The sequence below is a fragment of the Nyctereutes procyonoides genome, unplaced genomic scaffold, assembly GCF_905146905.1.
Source record: "Nyctereutes procyonoides isolate TBG_1078 unplaced genomic scaffold, NYPRO_anot_genome, whole genome shotgun sequence".
In the NCBI taxonomy this organism is placed as follows: domain Eukaryota; kingdom Metazoa; phylum Chordata; class Mammalia; order Carnivora; family Canidae; genus Nyctereutes; species Nyctereutes procyonoides.
Window position 1 is genome coordinate 1665673 of NW_026575146.1, and position 21523 is coordinate 1687195.

General features: G+C 39.9%; 1 protein-coding gene and 1 pseudogene across 11 annotated transcripts in view; both read right to left on the reverse strand.

Annotated features, from left to right (window-relative positions):
• The window catches only part of PLAGL1 (PLAG1 like zinc finger 1), a 112116-nt gene that overhangs the window by 61924 nt on the left and 28669 nt on the right, over nucleotides 1-21523 (reverse strand). For 9 of the 11 annotated variants that reach the window (XM_055311668.1, XM_055311665.1, XM_055311658.1 and 6 more), the window contains exon 1: nucleotides 12292-12598. The exons of the other annotated variants lie outside the window; for them this stretch is intronic. The gene's annotated coding sequence lies outside the window, so the exon portion shown is untranslated. Of the gene's footprint in view, nucleotides 1-12291; nucleotides 12599-21523 lie in introns of those variants that run through there. 11 annotated transcript variants of the gene reach the window in all.
• On the reverse strand, nucleotides 590-12956 carry LOC129499759 (serine/threonine-protein phosphatase PGAM5, mitochondrial-like; annotated as a pseudogene).

Genomic DNA, 21523 nt, shown 5'->3' on the forward strand with positions numbered 1-21523 from the left:
TCTGAATGGAAGAGGGCAGCCCGGGTGGCCCAGCGGTTTAGTGCCACCTTCAGCCCAGGGTATGATTCTGGTGACCCGGGATCGAGTCCCAAGTCAGGCTCCCTGCATGCAGCCTGCTTCTCTATGTTTCTGCCTCTCTCTCTCTCTCTCTCTCTCTCTCTGTCTCTCATGAATAAATAAAATCTTAAAAAGCATATATCTGAATAGAAGAGCTGGTGGCCCCTCTACTTCGGACCCTTCAGGACTGATGGGCTTTGCAGAGGAGCCTTGAGGGGCTCACAACCAAAGACTCTCACATGGACCGGCCGTGGTCCCTGCAGATGGCATCAATGAGGCCTCCTCCTGGTTTATAATGCAAAAAAAATCACAAGAAACAGGCTGACCTGCTCAGAATGATTTCCTTTTCCATTGGGCCATGAAGTACAGACATTTTAAATACTTTAGGTATTTGTACTTCTCTCTCCTCCTGGAGAAATGCAATGTAAATAATCTGTGGAGGGAAGACAGGGAAGGAGCTGTGTCCTTGGTGGCATCTGTGGGAGCCAGGCCAGGGGTTGAGGAGAGTGGTCACTTCAGGCAGCCCTCAGGACTAGGAGATCTTACCCAGAGGTATGAACCCCATGTTCCTAAGGATCCCAAGTGCCACTCAGCCATCAGGCCATACCATCAAGTGAGTGATGCTGCCATTGGTGAGACAGAGACAGAGCCAGCCTTATGGAGGGAACTGAAGCACCCACCACACGATGTAGCAGATGACATTGGCATGGCAGATGACGATCTCCTAATGCCTTCTTGCTGCTTGGCGTCTGCTGGGTGGATGTAGTTCCGGAAGATGGCCGCAATCCAGGCCCCATCTCTGTGATACACAGCCACAATTCAATCCAGGCTCCAGCTCTGTGTTACACAGCTACAATTCAATCCAGGCTCCATCGCTGTGATACACGGCCTCGATCCAGGCTCCATTCACTGTGATACGCAGCCTCGATCCAGCTCCATCACTGTGATATGCAGCCTCAACCCAGGCTCCATCTCTGTGACACACAGCTACTGGCTTCCAGTGGGAGGGACATGATTAAGTTGGGCTTGATGAGGGTACCTTCCCTTAGCAGGTCTGTGCTGACACTGCAGATTCCTGGAAGGTGTTTGCTGATGATATCAGTGGTTTCTATTGCATGGCTCATCGACAATTGGACAATTTTATTAAACTTCAACCCTAAGACTACAAGTCAGAGCTGGGTTAGTTCAGCTTTTCATGATCCAGAGTAGGTCATTTTCCTGGGAGGCATCCACATGGTTCTGGGAGTGCCTAAATAGAAAGATGGGTCACGTAGTCTTGGCCTCATAGTGGTCCAGCCTAAATACTAGTTCTTCTCTAGAGTCCAGGTTCCTCTTCTATAGGTTGACCAGAGACTGTGGTTGTTGCCTGGCCCAGTTGGGGTCATAAACACCTGGCCCATGGCAGGTGGCCTCCACCCATGCTGATGCCTTGAGTATGCACAGCTTTTTGTCCCCACCCACGCTGGGCTTCCCCAATACCACTGCCAAGGAGACCACAACAGCTGAGCCCCTCACCTGGGCACAAGCCACCAGCTGCCATGCCTATTGGAATGCCATGTCCACCTGATCTGCACCAGACCCACACCCATAGCAGCTTTATTTGTAATAGTCCAAATTAGAAAAAAACCATACATCTGTTAACAGAATGGATAGACTGTGGTATATTAATATAATGGACTACTACAGGAAAAAAAAAGAAAAAAATACATACACATGCATTAATATGGATAAATTTTAAAAAACTATACTGAATAAAGAAGTCAAAGGAATGCTCAATATTTGGCTACCCTTAAAGTCCAACAATACATAAAACTAATCCGTAGACATGGAAATCAGTACTTCTAACAGAGGTACTAGCTGGGAGATGCATGAGAATTTTCTCCTTCTGGATGTCTTTCTTGACATGTGTCTATACAGGTATACATAAATTCATCAAGTCATAAATTTATGATTGGCACATTTTATGTGCTTCCCCCCCATGCATTTTATACCTCAGTAGAAACAGAAAAAGTACTTCATAAAAGATAAGCAGACTATTTTTACCTTATCAGTTGCCTAGTAAAGATCATTAGGTAAAAGCAAAATTATCTACTTAAAAACAAAACAAAGACCAAGCAAATTGTGCTATGTTTCTGTTTCACTGACCCCATAAGTCAAAATTAGACGTCCAAACCTTCTGCATTAATATAAAAACTTAGAAGGAAAATTTGAAGAAGGTAGGAGCATATCAGTTAGTCCACAGGAGTTAAGTTGGTTGCTCAAGTGAAGACTCCATGTAGCATACTGGCAATGTATATGAAGCAATGTTAGTAGTGTGTTTTACCATAAATATACCTATTTAATAATTTTAATTATTTTTAGTAGGAAGGCACTATGGCATAAAAGAAATAGCAAGAGTTTTTAAATCAGACAAACCAGTTTTGCCACTTACTAACTAGACAATGTTGGGCAAGTTTCTTAATCTCTTTGATACTAAGTTCCTTCACAATTTAAAGCAGAGACAATAATACTTACTTTGCAAAATTGTAGCACAATTACAGTAGGTATTTAAGAGTGGTAGCTATTTAGCAATATCTCTTTGTATGCAAAGTATCATGCTAGGTACTGGAACCCTATCTCTAAGAACCTGACCAACTGGAAATGACATTTAGATATAAAGATTGGCAATGAAAGGTAAGAATTTAACAAGGGCTATCGATTACAAATTATGGGGTTCCTATCCAGCTAGGAGGATTGTGGAATGAGTATCCACTGAACAAAACTTGGAAAAGTTTTGGAAAATCCACTTAAGGCAGAGGAAACTGTATGAATAAGCCATAACCTCATAAACAGTACAGTGACTGCAGGTTCTGATTAGTTAAGACAAACTGTGCCACTGGACTAATTCTAAGGAGTAAGACTACATACAAGGCTAGTAAAGCAACCTGGGACCAGACAGAAAAGGACCAATCATGCTAAGTCAAGGACCTGTTTTCTCAAGTCCTGGGATATCACTAAAGGGTTTTTTTCAGGAATTGACTCTCCTAGTGGTCATTCTACACAAAAGTAGGGAAGGAAAATATCGATACAGGGAAAAATAGCAAAGGATGATAAGGGCCTAAACCAACATGTTGAGAGGAATGGGAGAAAGAAAATTAGAGCTTAATTTTATCAACTTTAAAAAAATGAACACAGAGTTTCCCTGATTATTCAAGTGGGCCTGCCTTCAACTTTTAAAACGACTGACTGACTCATAAGCTCCTCAAGAGCAAAATATCCAAAAGCAGCAAAATATATTGCCAGGCACACTGAAAGCACTCAATATATACTGCTTGCAAAAGAATCCTTTTAAATATTCCAAATATTGAAACCTCTAGGATAATACAATGTGCATGGTAAAACATGCAGAAAAGCTAAATTCATTTTTTTCATTCCTAGTGAGTGATTTTTTAATAATACATGTCGAGTATTAGATTTGCTCAAGTTCAATATTTTAGAAGACTCATTTGCAAAAGCTATCTGTATCTCTACCAAAAGACTTGGATACAAATCATTCTAGAAAGTTGAGAATACTGCCACTTTAGTTGCCAAGCTCTTGTGTAATTTTTGTTTTTAAGGAATCTATCATTCATTATGTCTTTTGCTATAGCAAAAAAGCGAAAAACCAAAAAAAAAAAAAAAACTCCACCAGTGTAGGACTCATGAATATTACATGAAAAAAATTAAAAAGTTAAATCTGTATCATATAAATATATGTAAGGTTCACCCAGGAGTATATAATTTAATAATTTATATAAATAGTAAAATAATTAAAGTGAGAATAACCTACTACATTAATAAAGGAAAAAAATGAGTGCTTCCTAGGGGCTAAGCACAAGGCCTAGCTCTTTCTTTTTTTTTTTTTAATAAATTTTTATTTATTTATGATAGTCACACAGAGAGAGAGAGAGAGAGAGAGAGGCAGAGACACAGGCAGAGGGAGGAGCAGTCTCCATGCACCGGGAGCCCGATGTGGGACTCAATCCCGGGTCTCCAGGATCACGCCCTGGGCCAAAGGCAGGCGCCAAACCGCTGCGCCACCCAGGGATCCCGGCCTAGCTCTTTCTATGTAAGAGCTCATTTAATCCTCTCAACAACCTTCCACGGTAGACACTTGTCATCTACAGATTTTATAGATGAGAAAATCCAAATATATAGAAGTGTCCAAGATTACACTATATGACAAGGAAAAGGTAGGACTAGGAACTGAACCCAGGCAGTCTAGCTCCAGAGTCAGAATTCCAGTTAATAAATGTAGAAAGAATGAAGGAAATAGAAAATCACCATTAGAATACCACAATAATAATTATTGCAGGCAAAATCAGTTGAATGCTAAAATTAGTGGGCTAAACTTTGAGAAATAGGACATTTGTACAACCTCAAAATATCTCTCTCAGAGTATTTATTGATTACTCATGGTAGTTTTAACATATATCCACAAATCACTTGATACTTTTCCCTCTCGCCCCTTTGAGTGTGGACTTCTAACAAAATTGAATACAAGGGAAAAGTAGTAATGTGTTACAATGGAGAAACTCGGCAGACACTGTCTAAACTATGTGATTTAGGTTAACATGTTGATGTGGCTATCCTATGCCTCCAGATAAGGATGCAATGAAAAGAGTACAACATTCCTGTGGTACTCTTCCCCTAAAGTCCGAAACCTCAGCCTAATTGTGAGAATACATTGGAAAACCCAAAATGAGGGATGCTCTACAAAATACGAAAAAGGCGATGTCCAAAATGAAAACATTTTCACAGATTGGAACAGGCTAGAAAGACATGACAACTAAATACAATATGGAATATGGATTAGATCCTGCAAAAGGAAAAGGACACTAGTTGGAAAAACTAAGGAAATCTGAATAAAGCAGGTCATTTAGTAAATAGTATTGTGCCAAGGTTTCTTAACTTTGGTAAATGTATCCTGGTTATGTAAGATGTTAACATTAGAGGAAGCTGGGTGAAGGGTATATACTATCTTTGCAAATCTTTTGTAAATCTAAAATCATTTTATAATTAAAATTTTTTAAAAATTCAATATCCATTTGTGAAAACAAATGTCAATAAGCCAGGAATAGAAGAAAGTATTCTCAATCCAGTAAAAGGCATCTATAAAAAAAAAAGAAAAAGTACAGTAAACATCACTCTTTAAAAAATTTTATTTATTTATTCATGAGAGAGACAGGGAGAGAGAGTGAGAGGCAGAGACACAGGCAGAGGGAGAAGCAGGCCTCATGCAGGGAGCCTGACGTGGGACTCAATCCCAGGTCTTCAGGATCATGCCCTGAGCTGAAGGCGGCGCTAAACTGCTGAGCCACCTGGGCTGCCCAGTAAACATCATTCTTAATAATGAAACATTGAGGTTATCCTCCAAAGCTGCCTATTTTATTGCTTCTGTTAAATACTGTTCTGGTGTCCCCAGTCAGTGCAATAAGGCAGGAAAAAGAAAAAGGTATAGAGATTAGAAAGGAAAAGTTAAAGTTTTTTTTTTTCAGATGATATTGTGCATTTAGGAAATCAACAATCTACAAACTACTAGAATTGAAAAATGAATTTAGTGAAATCAGAATACAAGCTCAATATACAAAAATCTACTATACTTTTATATACTAGCAAGATGGCTGGAAACAAAACTGAAAAAAGATACCATTTACAATAGCATAAAAACAAAACCTCAAATGCATCAGAATAAGTTTAATAATGCAGAAGTCCCCTATACTAAAAACTGAAACAATGGTGAGAATAATTGAGCTTATTCGATGGAGAGATATATTATGCTTATAAATTGGAAGATTCTCTTAAGATCTCCATCCTCCTAAAATTGTTCTGTAGGGGCAAAGCAACCCCAGTCAAAAGTGTGGTATACTTTTTTTTTTAATAGATGTTGACAAGCTGATTCCAAAATTTATATGGAAATTCATAGCATTTAAATAGCCAAAACAATTCTTAAAAAGAAAAAAAATTAGAGGGTTTACACCACTGTACGTCAAGACTTACTATATACTACAATCAAGAAAGTTTGATATAGATAGAAGAATTGATAAATAGTCCAAGTGGAAAAGAATGGAGCTCAGAAACAGACCCAAATGTATGATCATTCATTTTCAACAAAGGGACCGCTGCAATACAATGGAAAAAGACAGGGCTTTTCAATAAATAAAGAGCAGATCAAAGTCCGTATGGAAAATCTTGACACCCCTCATCTTAAACCACACACAAAAATCAATTAGAAATAAATCAAAGACCCAACTGTGAGAACTAACTGTAGTTTCTGGAGGAAATCATAGACAAATGTATTTAGGACCTTCAGGGTAGGCAAAAATGAGGGTGGGGAAAAAAAAATCTGTGGGCAGAGTGCAAAAAAACACTAGTTCTCCACCCCCACCCGTAACACTGATATATTAGACTTCATAAGAGTAAGTTTGCTCATCCCAAGGTAACATTAAGAGAATAAATATTCAAACTTTAGGCAGGTAGAAAATATCTCCAAACACATACCAGATAAAGATTTCCTGTCCAGAATATATAAGGAACTAAAATCATTGACAAAAGATAACTTGCTAAAAAAAAGTAGGCAAAAGATTTGAACAGGACTTCACAAAGGGAATCTGAATGGCCAATAAAGATATACAAAGATGTTCAACATTATTAATATTCACAGGAATGCAATCAACTTACCCTAAGACCATCAATTTAGCTCCTTGGTAAATATCCATAAAATATGAGTATATGTTTGCCAATGTCAATTTCAAGAACATTTGCAGAAACTGTATTTATAATGACCCCACAGAGCAAACTCCTCAAATGGTCATCAACAAGAGAATGGATAAATGAATTGTGGTCCACCCACATAATGCAATACTATAGAAGAAGGTCACCAAACTTTTTCTTTGGTCCTCTGAAGGGCCAAATAGTAAACAGTTTAGGCTTTATAGGTTATACAGTCTCTGTTTTAACTATTCAACCCTGCTGAACAGACATGTTCATATCCAATAAAATTTTATATACCAAAATATCTTGTGGGCTAGCATTGGCCCACAGGTCACAGTTTGCCACCCCTTGTCAGAAATCGAACAAAAAACTACTTAGACATGCAACCTGATCTCAAAAATATCCTGTGAACAAAAGAAGACAAACGCACATGCACACATGCACGCACATGCACACATGCACGCACACGCACACACAAACACCATAGGATTCCATTTATATGAATGAAGTTCAAGAACATGTGAAAATAATTCATAGTGATAGAAGTCAGGACAGTAGTTTACTTGGGGAGAGGAGTGGTTCCACTGAGTAGAAGAGACAGGAGGGAATTGGTGAAGGGATAAAATGTATTCCAACTTTATCTAGGTGGTGATCACACAAGCATACACAAATGTAAATTTCATTAAGCTGTATACTTTATTTTTGTGCCTTTATTATACATAAACTATAGCTCATTTTGGAGAAAACAAAACTGGACAAAAATCAGAATACAGATCTGAAGAAATTCTATGGAATTCAACATGGACAAAAAATATATAAAAGCTATATTAAAAGAAATGGGGAGACTGAGCAGCAAGTCTAACAGAAGTCTAATCAGAGTTTTGAGAAAAGAACAGGAAAAAAATGGACGGAACGCTACATAGAAAGAAAAAAGATGAGACTTTTGAGAATTGGTGAAACACAAACCTTAGAGACAGGGAACAATAAAACCAGGATAAATGAAACATCCACACCTGACACATTGTCATTAAACAGTAAAACAGAAAAGATCTTAAAAGCAGGAAAAAAAAAAGATTAACAACAAATAAGTTATTTGAGATAACTGTAACATGGAAAGCAGAAGTCAATGCAAAGAGACCTCCAAAGAACTGAGAAAGAAACTGCCAGCCTGGAATTTTATGGCAAACAAATACCATCATTCAAATGAGTAAAAGACATTTCTAGATAAAGTTTGCCATCAACATTCCTTTAATAAACAAGCTTCTAAAATATACTTGACAAAGGAAAAGGATCTGAGATCAAGAAGAAATGACAAAGGATCCACACACACACACACACACACACACACACACACACACACACGATGTTGAATTTACAGGAGAAAACAAAATCAAGGTGTAATTAAAACTCTAGATGACAAAAACATGTAATTAACTGATGTCAAAGCAACCTAGGTTTCTTGAATTATTTTCAAAAGTTTACATTAAAATTTTAAAGAAAATTCCTAAAAGAAATAAAAAACAATTTTCATACTAGTTACAAGGAAAACAGAGTAAGAAAAAATCCAAAGGATAGCAAAGAGAACACACACATACACACACACACACACACAGAAAATAGAAAACAGCCATAAGACAGAATGTTAACTTTAATCTTAACTATATCATTAATTATATGTTACCTAATTGGACTGAGAGCTCCATTAAAAGACAAAGACTATCAGAGAACAGAAATAACAATCAGGTTTAATCTGTGCGAAGGACACATTCTAAACAAATGCTAAAAGGTGTGACTAGATTATTCTAAAACAAAATTGATTTTAAGGTAATAGGTGTTGGGTGGTGAGGCAGAAAACATTGCTGTAGAATGACAAAAAGTTCATTTTATGGAGAAAATAGAGCAATTCCACACTTGCTTTATAAAAGCTGGAAGTACAGTATATACAAAGTGACAGAATTACAAGAAATGAGAAAATTCATTATTTTATTGTGATCTTTTTTGTTACACTTCTCAGTAATTGATAACGCAAACAAACCAAAAAACTAGTAAGGCTAAAAAGATTTGAGCAGCACAAGTCTTATGCTTGATCCAAGATGTGTGTGCCTGTGTATATTTTTTTATACCTACCTTGCCCCAAAAGTCTGTGAGTACATATTCTTCTCAATCATTCAAGGCGCAGTTGAAAAACTAACCATGAGGCCACAAAGCAATTCTCAAATTTCAAAGAATCAGTAGCATAGAGCCCTCATTTGCTGACTACAGTGTAAGTTAGAAATCAATAACAAAAGGATAACTCACAAAACCTTCCACATTTGGAACTAGAAAATGCTTCTAAAATCTTATGGGGAAAGAAAAAAATTATAATGAAAAACTTTTTAATTCTTAGAACTGAAAAAATATATAGAAATAGCAACACTAAATAAAAATGTGTAGTATTTGTGGAGGCCAAGCTATGACCAGAGTAAAGAACCCAGAAATGAGCCCAAGCATATCTAGGAATATGTATAGGACGGAGGTGGCACTGCAAACACTCGTACGGGGATAAATGCCACTCCACATGGGAAAAAGAAAACAAATTCTTCTTGATCTCACAACATAAATTTAAAAAATAGGTATCTATACATATACAAGTCAGGTAAATTAGAGAACTACATGTATAAAAAAAAATGGAAACTTTAAAACTTAAAAAAAAAATTCAAAACACATTTCCCTAATAATAGAGAAGAATATCTTAAGATACCAAAGCACAAAGAAAAGATTGTCTGCAGTTTATGTAACCAACAAAGGATTTGTACCTTGAACAATGTTTTCCAACAGAAATTGCTGCAATGATGCAAGTGTTTTGTTATATAATATAGTACAGTGTAATATAAAATAATACAGTAAAATATAATAGCCACTAGTCATGTGTGGCTACTGAGCACTTGGAATGTGGCCTAGAGTGACCGAGGAATTGAAACTGTTGAAGTAAATATGACAGCATGTTAACATTTAAAAATCCTTTGTGAAGGTCCATGAAGGTCCACCAGGTCCTTATACACTTTTTAGTATTTACATTTTTCATTAAAAGCACTTTATTCCAGCTTATATTACTACATAAAATATAATTTCAGTTCTGTAAAAAAATACGTTAACAGTCGCTTTTCAGAAAGCAAACATACCAAATGTTCACAATATTGTCTGTGATTGATTTTATTTTTCTTCTATTTAAAAAAATTAAGATATAAAAACACATAAAGGATTTAATGAACACAAGTGCATCCACTCCAGAGTTTATGAAATAAAACATTACGGCTCCTGTGTAAATTCCCTAGGTACCTTTCCTGATCACAAGTTTTCTCTTTTTAAAGAAAAGCTGGCAAATATGAGTAATAGACTAGAGTCCTGTCTTCAGACTTCTTCATTTCACAACACCCACATTTTAACAGGTTTTGGGGAAAACTTAGTATACAGACATTACATGTATCACTTAACAAAGAGTCATAAAGCAAACACTCATGTAACCATTGCCCAGGTCAGGAGATAAAGCATTTCCAGCATCCCAGAAGTCTTCGGTATGTCCCTTCTGAATCGCAACCGCCCTTTCACCCCCTAAGAGATCATCAGCTTGACTTTTAGGGGTATCAATTTATTCACAATTTCTCTTTACCACTTTTTAATGCCTATATATGCATCTCTAAAACAACAGCTTTATTTTACCATGTTCTCAATTTCTCATAGAATACTGAATGATATCATCTTCAACAACTTGTTTTTTTGTTTGTTTGGTTTTGGGGGTTTGTTTTTTGTTTTTGGCTCCACATTATTGAGACACATTTATATGTTGAAACACAAAACTACTTCATTCACCACTGTTCTGCGTAGTTCCCACCTTATGAATATAATTTACCTTTCTCCTTCAGATAGACATGAAGGTTGCTTCCAGCTTTGAGGGACTACAAGTAACACTACGTAAACCTTCTTGTACACATCTGATTGTGTCTATGCATGAAAATTTATCTAGGGCAGTGGCTTTCAAACTTTTTTGACCATGACTCATACTAAGGAATGACGTTTTACATCATGACACACATCTGTGTGTGTATAAAACCGAGAGGGGGAAAAAAAAAAGATTCATGAAGCAAATACCCAATGACCTGAGACACATTCTGTTATTTTCTATTCTCTGTTATTTCGTGTTTTTACCAATTCTGACCGTTATCCACTTAAGTGATTTCACGACTAAGATGGGCTTCTAACTCTTCTAACGTCGCTCCAGAGGATAAATACCCTCTGAGGGGTGGAACTGCCAGAACGTGGAAGGAACACGAACATGGGACGTGGTCAACTTTTCTAGATCCTTAAACTTCTAAATAAATGTGCTTATCTGAGTGCCTACAAATTCACCACTCTGTCATTTTAGAGTTAAAGCGGTGAAACATCAGATGGCTTTATCTTCTCCTTCGGTCATAAAACAGCATTAATCACTTACCATGTGCTATGCATCCACTGGACTCCGCGAGGCGGACGGGTTAATACGCGGGTGGGGGTGGGGGTGGGGGTGGGGAGGACAGAAGGGACCCGGACCTCAGCGAGGCCCCAGAAAGCTCACAGGAGGGGCCTGCGATCCTGCCTGGGGAGGGAGGGGTTAGGGAAGGATTCCTGGAAGAAGGAGGACCTAAGCTGAGTGCTTCTATTTTTAATTTTTATTGGTTTCCTAAAACATAAAAGTAACACATTTGTTGGGGGGCGGTGGGGGCGGTGGGGGGGGGGAGTCCAAATTCCAGCAGTGTATTTATTAAGGAGTAAAAATCCCCCCTCCCTTCCCACCACCGCTGTCCTGAAAGTTCGATGCTTGAGACCAAACAACCAAAGTTGCATTATCAGTTAGTTACTCTAATCTAGGAAATTGGGGGGGGGGGAGGGGAGGGGAGGGAGGGAGGGAGGGGGGAGCCCACATTTTTAAATTAGTTTCAAGGGTACCTCTGACAGAGCCCATAATATTAAAGCATAACACGAATCCCATTTCCCATAATGAAGGTAAATGCCAACATTCCGTGTTTAGTCACATTATTACTTTTAAGAGACTTTTCTTTTTTTTTTTTTTTTTTGGCCTCTTGGCAAGGCGAGAGCGCCAGTGTCCGAAAACCAAGTCTATTTGCCGCGCACCAAACACACACACAAACGCTTCAAAAAGTGGCACGAGAAACGACCGGCTGAAGGAGTGTTTTGTTCGAGTCAAGTTGGCTCGGCCGCTGACACTCTGCCGGAGTCTCACACTCGGTCCTGAGGCGCCCGGACCCCGTCACGTACGCGGCGCGGCGCGGCGGCGGCGGCGGCGGCGGCACCGGCACACCCTCCCCAGCGCGGCACGCAGCCCGGGACGGTCCTCGCGCCGCGGCAACGCCGCCGCCCCGCCGCCCCGCCGCCCCAACGCCCCGCCGCCCCGCCGCCCCCGGGCCCGCCGCGGGCCCCGCCGCCCCGCCGCCCCCACAGCCGGGCCGCGAGCACCCCGCCACCTACCCTGCGGGGTCACGGGCCCCCCGGAACTCAGGCGAGGCAGCTCGGGCGCGCCGCCGCCGCGGCCATGACGGCGACCCGGGGAAGCACCCCGCGCGCCAAGGCCCGCGGTCCGCCGGGCTGGGAGGAGAGCCGCCCCGTCCGTCCGTCCGTCCGCCCGCCAGGAGACTGAGGCCAGAAAACGCCCCAGACGTGTCTAAATCAAGGCTCGGGGCGGTCCCGACGGGCTGAATGACAAATGGCAGATGCCGTGGGCTTTGCCGCCCTCGGCAGCCGCGAGGATGGCTGCGCCGAGGAGGCCGCGCACAGGCGGAGCCCGGGAGCCGGAACGGCGCGTCCGCGAGGAGGGCGCTGGGGCCCCTGGCGGGGGCGTCACGTGGCAGGAGGAGGCCCCGCTGGGGAGCCGGGGGGTCGGCGGCCTGGGCGGAGGAAGAGGACCGGCGCCCGGACGCCCGGCCCATGGCGTCGTCCGTGCGGGCTCCGCCGGGGTCGCCCAGGTGCGGGGCTGGCGCAGGTAGACCCGCGCGGTCCCGAAGGCGGCCCGCCCGGGTGCCCGCCTGCATGAGCCGCCCCGAGCCACACCGTAAAGGAGAAACACGACAGATGCTAGGAGCACGCTGCCATAAGCCAGACTCGCTCACCTCCTCCCCGGGCAGCGTTGGAACCATGGCAGCCTAACCGGGGCCACTGATAGTGAGCCGGGCACCGTGGGGAGCCCTCCGCCCGCAGGTAAAGAAGTGTGGTCCCCGCGACGAGCCCGGCAGGAGAACCCGACCCCGACCCCGACCCCGACCCGACCCCCCGTCTTTCAGAGCGAGACGCGAAGGCACACGGACAGCGGACGGGCATCATTTTACGGTTATGGAAGCAGACCCTGCGTACGCTTTGAGTAATTTGCGATTTTTCATGTTACTTGAATTTAAGGAAGAGAAACCGACGCAAATCTCCAGCGGTCGCTTCCTTCCCCGCAAGATATACGTTCCTAAAAAAGACCTATGAAAACGTTAAGTGAAAGGCAACAAGAACCCACTACGCATTTCAGAGAGTCTCAGAGCTCCGAAATACAAGGTTAATAGCATCTTCCAATTTCCACTGCTTATATTACTTTGGCTGACTCGCCCTTACAACGTTTACAAGTGTCCTCCCACCTTATTCTCCCAGATGTTCAGTCTTGATTCTGTATTTAAATGAAGTCAGTAGTCATCCTAACAACTTACGCATTCCTAAACTCCTGATTTTTATTTAACGGCCTGCTCTTTTTCAAAGTGGTTCTTCTTAAGGAGAGGTCAGAGAGCACCTTAATGTTATCTGCTTTTTCTTTTTCTTTTTCTTTTTTTTTTTTTAAGCTCTACACATAAACTGAGAAGGGTAAATATTTTGGATTCACACCTTTCTTTAATACCTAAAAGGACAAAGAGGCAACTGCTTCATTGATTTTTGAGAATCAGATTTTGTGGAGAGATCTGAATCCTATGCAATACTTCTCTGGGACGTGATTTGATTTTTCTACTTGGATGCCTAAGAATTTTTTTTTATCGGGATCCCTGGGTAGCGCAGCCGTTTAGCACTTGCCTTTGGCCCAGGGCGCGATCCTGGAGACCCGGGATCGAATCCCACGTCGGGCTCCGGTGCATGGAGCCTGCTTCTCCCTCTGCCTGTGTCTCTGCCTCTCTCTCTCTCTCTCTCTCTGTGTGACTATCATAAATAAATAAAAATTAAAAAAAAAGATTTTTTTTATCATTAAAACTCTTTACAGCCTTATCCACACTATGTCTCTGTCAATTATTCAATATCAGCCCCCCCCCCCCGTATATAGTATGATCTTCCAGTTTATGGAATCCACTCTCCTTTTCTTGGTATACTGTCCCATCCCTATCATACATCTTAGTTTATCTTTCATCAATTGAAGTTTTTTTTTTTTACTTCAGTCACTAGTTATACTTGATTTTTTTACCCTTCCACATTCATTTTCTTGTGATTTGCACTCACTCCGATGCTCTCAAAAATATTCTGTTCATTTTTTCTAGTTTACTTCATTTTAAAATCATGTTGTTTTGATCCTCAATTTTCTTAGCCATGCAATTTCCTTTTCATCACATTCTCATCTTTTATTGTCCTTGAGCTGTTGTAAGTAATCTGTATCTTTTTTTTTTCTGTAATGTGAAACACAGATAAGGAATACAAATTTCTGCTCATTGGTTTTCTTCCAGCCTTGGTTTTTGGTCTGTCTTCTATATGCTGTTTTCCTTGCTTCCCACTCCCATGTTATATAGCATATTTGCATAACAGCTATGTCATATCTTTTATCTTGTTTATCCTTACAAGTTAATACCAGACCTTGTATTTGCACTAATATGCTAGGAGTGAATTCCTGGTACACTTTCCTCTTCACTTGAGATGTGTCCGTCTTCTCTATCCTGAGCTTCAGTTTTAGGGCTGAGTGTTGGTGCTATCTACTCTTCTGTGACCTGTTTTAGGATGAGGGGAGGGATGATGGAAGGTTGTAGAACTCAGCCTGAAACAGAGCATAAACCTTGCTGGGGGAAGCCAGTCATCACTTCTGAAATTTCTTTAAATCCTCAGCAGCCCTCCTTCAAACCAGCCAAGGAGTATCCCCTATCTGTGAACTTTGGTTCATTTGCCCATTTTAACACGGTACCCCAGGAGGTGGCAAACTTTCTTGCTTCTGGCAAAATCCAACAGTGGTACATAAAGATTCCTTGATGTTTTACAAGGATGCCGCTGACTTCTCTCCCAACTGGAGGACATTTGTGAAAATTTGGTCTGATCAATCTTTTTCCTCAGTATGTCTTGCATAGGTTATAGTCACAACAAATTAACAGGATCTCTTATATCTTTGCTTTGCCATCCCTTCTCACATTTTACATTACAAGGTTGTACAGCAGGATACCTGGGCCGCTCAGCTGTTGAGCGACTGCCTTTGGCTCAGGTCGTGAGTCCTAGGATCGAGTCCACATCGGGCTCCCGTCAGAGAGCCTGCTTCTCCCTCTGCCTAGGTATCTGCCTCTGTGTCTTTCATGAATAAATAAAATCACAAAAATATAAATAAATCATATGTCATATATATGGCTGTACAATACTTCCTTCTTTGGTTGCAGCAGATGAGTTTACTTTCTCATCTCATGGTTTAGAATTTTAATTTTGATTTTTTTAAGTGTTTGTGCCATATTTATCCATAAGTCAGTTGATCAGAGTGTCTGTCTCGTTGGTAATGCATTATATGAAAATCTTTTTTTATCTTCAAGTCATTCCCACAAAGTTCTTTAAAGATCTGTATGTTTACTTGATAACTGTAATGCCATCCTCTTCTTCCCCAAGCCTTCCTTCAATGACACATGCCTTTGTATTACGTATGATGTGCCCCAAAAAAGGTTCTGGGGAGTGATTGCAAACTCAAATCTCTATGAAGTTTAAAATAATGAAGAATGGGATTATAGTAAAGTGAGAAGAACATTCTTTGTGTAAGGGGCAGATGCTATATAGCTCAGGCCAATCACTGCCATGTTGGAATTCAGGGCACTGTTGCCAAATCTGTATAATTCAGGACAAGCACGATATCTAGTGTTTTAATATAAAATTTCCTAATTTTGAAAACAGTACAAAGGCCAAATGAACTATCTCTCAAGGCCAAACTGGACTCAAGGGTTACGAGTGTGGTCCCAGTTACAGTAAACCACTCAGCATAAATTCCATGATCTCTGTTTTATTCTTCTAAGCATTTTGAGATAGAGGCTTAGTCTGCAGACTCTTCAATGACTTAAAATGTCTTTAGAATATATAAAGCAAGAAGATTCATGCTGACATATTTACAATTTGATATAACATGTCAGACTCCAGTACTTTTAGGAACAGATGTTACTAGGGGTAACAGTTATGATTGGGCTAAAATCAATACCATATGAGCAGAGTATTTATATAGATTATGACAACGTTAACAAAATAGTAAGAAAAAAATATTTTCAATTGATGCAGAAATGGCATTTGACAAAATCCAACACCCATTCTTGGAGGGCGGGGGAAATAAACCAGGAGAGAAAAGAAACTTCCTCAGCTTGATAATGGACATCTTTGTTTCCTAGAGCTGCTGCAATAGATTACCACAAGCTTGTGGCTAAAACAAGAAATTTATTCTCACGGTCCTGGAGGCCAGAAGTCCAAAATCAAGGTGTCAGCAGGGCTTCACTCCCCCTAGTGGCCTTAGAGGAGAATCCTTCCTTGCCTCTTCCAGCTTTTGGAGACCCTTGGCATTCTCTGGTTTCCTTGGCTTCCTTGGCTTCTGGCCACATCACTCCAACTTCCGCCACTGTTGTCACATTGCCCACTCCTCTGTGTGTGATGTGTTTTCTCTTCTGTGTGTCTGTCTTAGCAGATACTTGCCATTGGATTTAGAATGCACCTGAATTACTTGGGATGATCTTATCTCAAGATCTTTAATTTAATTACATCTACAAAAAAACGTTTCTTTCCAAATGAAGTAACATTCTCAGTTTGGGGGATTAGGACATGGGCGTATCTTTGGGGGGGGCATCTCTCAACCATCTATAATGGACAAATCCCAGTCAGTTTTGCTGTAGAAATTGACAAGCTGATTCTAAACTTCATATAGAAATGAAAAGAACCGGGATCCCTGGGTGGCGCAGCGGTTTGGCGCCTGCCTTTGGCCCAGGGCGCGATCCTGGAGACCCGGGATCGAATCCCACGTCGGGCTCCCGGTGCATGGAGCCTGCTTCTCCCTCTGCCTATGTCTCTGCCTCTCTAGCTCTGTCTCTGTGTGACTATCGTAAATAAATAAAAATTTAAAAAAAAATTAAAAAAAAAGAAATGAAAAGAACCTAGAGCAGCAAAAAGGGAAAATAGGAACAAATTTGGAAGAATTACACTACCTGATTTTAAGACCTATAGAGCCATAATAATGAAATCAGAATGGTACTGGCATAGGATAAATGGAACAGTATATGAGGTCCAGAAATGGTCCCACACATATGATCTATTGATCTTGGACAAAGGTACAACATAAGTTCAGTGGAAGAGATAACTGATGTGAGAACTGGTTATCTGTATGGAGAAAAAAAAAACCTTAAACTTATACTTCACATCACACACAAAAATCAAATCAAATTAGAGCACAGACCTAAATAAAAAATAAGAAAAAAACTTTTAGAACTGCCCTGTCCAATAAAGTAGTTAGTAGCTATGCTATTGAACACTTAAAATGTGACTAGTCCAAACTGAAATGTGCTATAAGGATAAACTATAGTCTAGCTTTTGAAGACTTAGGATAAAAGGAGAATGAAAATATCTCAGTGGTTTTATACTGATTACTTGTTGAAATAATATTTTGGATGTACTGGTTTAAATAGAATATGTGATCAAAATTAACTTGAACTGTTTTCTTTTTTACTTTTTTAATGTGGCTACTTAAAACTTAAAGTTATAAATGTGGCTCACATAATAGTTTCATTTGATGGCACTCTTCTAGAAGAAAACCTAGGAATAGCAAAGACTGCTTGGGTAAGAAAACAAAAAGCAACAATCATGGAAGAATAAATTAGTAACTGGATTTTACCAAAAATAAGATCTTCATGGGATCTTCAAAAGAAACTATGAAGAAATTGAAAAGCCAAGTCACATACTGGGAGAAAACTATTTGTAATACATATATCTGACAAAGGACTTGTATCAGAATATTTAAAAAAGGCATACAACTCAATAATACAATAAATAATGCCATAAAAGTGGGCAAAGACTTGAAAAGATACTTCACCAAAGAAGATATTTGAATGACCAGTAAGTACATGAATGACTCTCGATGTCATTTCACCAATGACTGGTACAAATTAAAATCACAATGAAATACCTATATATATACCCACTGAAATGGCTAATATTTAAAAGACTGACAATGTCAAGCATTCTCAAGGATATGAGAAATCTAGAACTCTCATACATTAATGGTGGGAATGTCAAATAGTACAGCCACTCTGAAAAACTGTTTAAAAGTTTCTTACGGGGGCACCTGGGTGGCTCAGTGGTTGAGCATCTGTGTTTGGCTCAGGGCGTGATGCTTGGGTCCTGGGATCGAGTCCCACATTGGGCTTCCCACAGAGAGTCTGCTTCTCCCTCTGCCTATGTCTCTGCCTCTCTCTGTGTGTCTCTCATGAATAAATAAAATTTTTAAACAAAATATAAGTTTCTTTTAATGTTTTTTTTCTTTTAATGTTAAACATATACTTATTATATGCCCAGCAATCCCTAGGTATTTATCAAAAAGAAATAATAATTTATCTGTACAAAGACTTATACACAAAGATTCACATTAGCCCCAGTCTGGAAACAAATAAATTGTTAAAAATGAGCAAACTGATGATTATCTCATAGATGAATCTAAGAAATGTTACACTGAGTTTAAAAAGCCATACATAAAATGCTATATGATTCCATTGATAGGAAACTTTAGGGGGACAAAAAACTAATCTATAGTAATAAAAAACAGATCAGTGGTTTCCTAGAACGTATGGAGATGGGGCATGAGAGAATGCTGTAAGGTAATAGAAATGTTCCATATCTTGATCAGGGAGATGATTACATGGATCTAAATATTTGTCATACTTCACCAAATACTAACACTTCTAATAAGTACATTTTGTTATATGTAAAGTAAACCTCAATGAAGTTGGTTAAAACTTTTCTATTCTTACATGGAATGAGGAGAAAGAAATCATGAGAATGTTTTTAGCTTTATCACCATAGTTTGGCTTAGTATTTACCTTCTGCTTTTTTGTTAACTCTTTTTGTCACTTCTCCCTTATACATTATCAGTTCATTTTCTCACCTGTGAAGGTTGAAGTGGTAGAGACAAAACTCCAACCCACATCTTCCCTCAGACTCCTAAGCCAGTGTTCTTTCATGATACAAGCAGCCAAAGAAAGCAATCACATTATACAGTTTACATTCTGCTTAACAGACTTAAACCATACAATTTGAAAAAATATTCTAGTGAATTCAACTCAACAAATATTCAATAAGTGTTTAGATTTCATTTTCTCTAACCAAAATATAAGTAACACCTTAAAACATAAATAAACCTTTGATTCTTTCAAGGTCCGTGGCTTCTGGCCAAACCTCTCTCTCACTGGCCTTATGCTGGCCTTCCCTCAATCTCCAAGTCCCTTCTCTCTCTCTCTCTCTCTCTCTCTCTCTCTCTCTCTCTCTCTCTTTTGAGAAAGAGAGAGGGAGGCAGAGACATAGGTTTATGCGATCTGAAGAGAAACCAGAAAGAGAGAGAGGGTGTGTGCATGTGTGCACAGGTGGAGGAGGGGCAGAAGGTGAGAGAGAGAGAGAGAGAGAGAGAGAATCCTTAAGCAGGCTGTACGCCCAGAGCGGAGCCCCATGCAGGGGTTCAATCCCACAACCCTGAGATCATGACCTGAGCGGAAATCAAGAGTCAGATGCTCAATCAACCAAGCCGCACAGGCACCCCCAGAGTCCCTTCATTTTTAGAGGCTGTAATCTTTGGTTCACAGGGCTCTCCCCCCTTCCCTACACTTGTCACCATTTGCAATGACTTCTCTATCCAGGTTATCACTTCCTCAAAGAGGACTTCCATGAGAAAATTATTTCTCCCAAAGCAAAACTGTCCACTTCTATCTTCAACTGACTGACATTTGGTGAACATAGTAAGCTCACAAGGCAATGTTTGGTATGTGTAGTTCCTCTACTGACATATTTTACATTATGTGGTAAAGTTTTCCTGTTACACGCATTTTAGAAAGTGCAACAAAATAATCATGTTGCTTCACCGTATATCAAGGATCAAGAGAACAAGAGACAGGAGAACATGGCTGCTTCTGGCTTCCAAAGAAGTAAGCAAGGATGGTCCTTTCATTTAAGCAGCTATGTGTTTCCTATTTTTATAATAAAATGTATGGGTATAATTCAAACTATATGAAGTGTAAAGAAGAATTTCTAATTTTTAAGTAGGAAAATTCAGTGTCTAGTGCCTAACTGAAATGAAAATAGCACAATTAAAGATCGGGAGGGAAAAACCCATTCACCTTTTACTAGTAAGCAACCAGAATCATTCAGAAGTGATTTAAAATATAATCAATGGCATTGATTTTCATTCCTGTTTCATGTGGCATGAAAAAAAAACCAAGTTGGCAATGACCAAATGCTGACCTTTGGAGTGAAAAAATAAATGTAGTATACAAATGCCAGATATTGGTATCTATTTTTTCCTACTATGATCAAAATTTTAATCACAAAATTTGACAGCAATAGGCAAGAAATTACAAGAAAAAGAGAAAGTGGTAGAGGTTTTCATAATTTAGGAATACCAGCCACTCATTTAAAGTAAAAGGATACGGCAGGCTGACTATACTCATTTATTTTCTCCCTCCCAGAGCTCTGCCAAAACAAGGGCATCAGAGAGAGACAGGAGCCACAGTTGAAAGAGGTCAATAGATTTTCAAAGACAAAAAGCAAATGCAGGAGTGGTAACTGACTTAAGAGTAGAGAAATAGGTCTTGAGAGTCTGGACACTCAGTGGTACCAGAGAGCGAGAAGTGGAATGTGGGGCTGTCCAGAAAGCACTGGTTGAAAGCCTTCATTTTGCATACAGGGCAATTAGGTGACCAGGTCCCTTCTTAAACCCCCGGGTAGTTTGGCAACCCTACTTCCCCGACCCCAGAGGAAACCAGAGTGATTATCTGGATAAACTGAACTGAGGAAGATGTAGAGATCCATAAGGTAAGAGGATTAAAACAGAAGAAATACTGATTATCTGAAAACTGAACTAGGGCACCATATATTATTTGGCTTTCAATCCTTCATCTGCTTTTTAATCAAATTTTTAAAAAGCATTTAAAGAATTAAAACAATGAACTTTGTACTAATTGCATAACTGCATCATCATATTGTTTATTGTTCATCTTACATTTTCCCTTTCCTTTTGGGAGTTAGCAGTGTGATAGCCTAAACTCTTGGTCCATGGACTTTACCAACTATTAATCGTGATTATCAGAAGATATATTTTACTTCCCCTCCCGAAATGTCCCTAGTGACTCCTAAGTCTCTGCTTTAACATAAATTCCTATACCTTTACCCTACAAAAGGGGTTAGCCAACTACAGCCTACCGGCCAAATGAGTCTTTATGTCTCCTTTTGTACAGCCTGTGGGCAAAAGGTTTTACATTTTTTAGATGTTTGGGAGAAA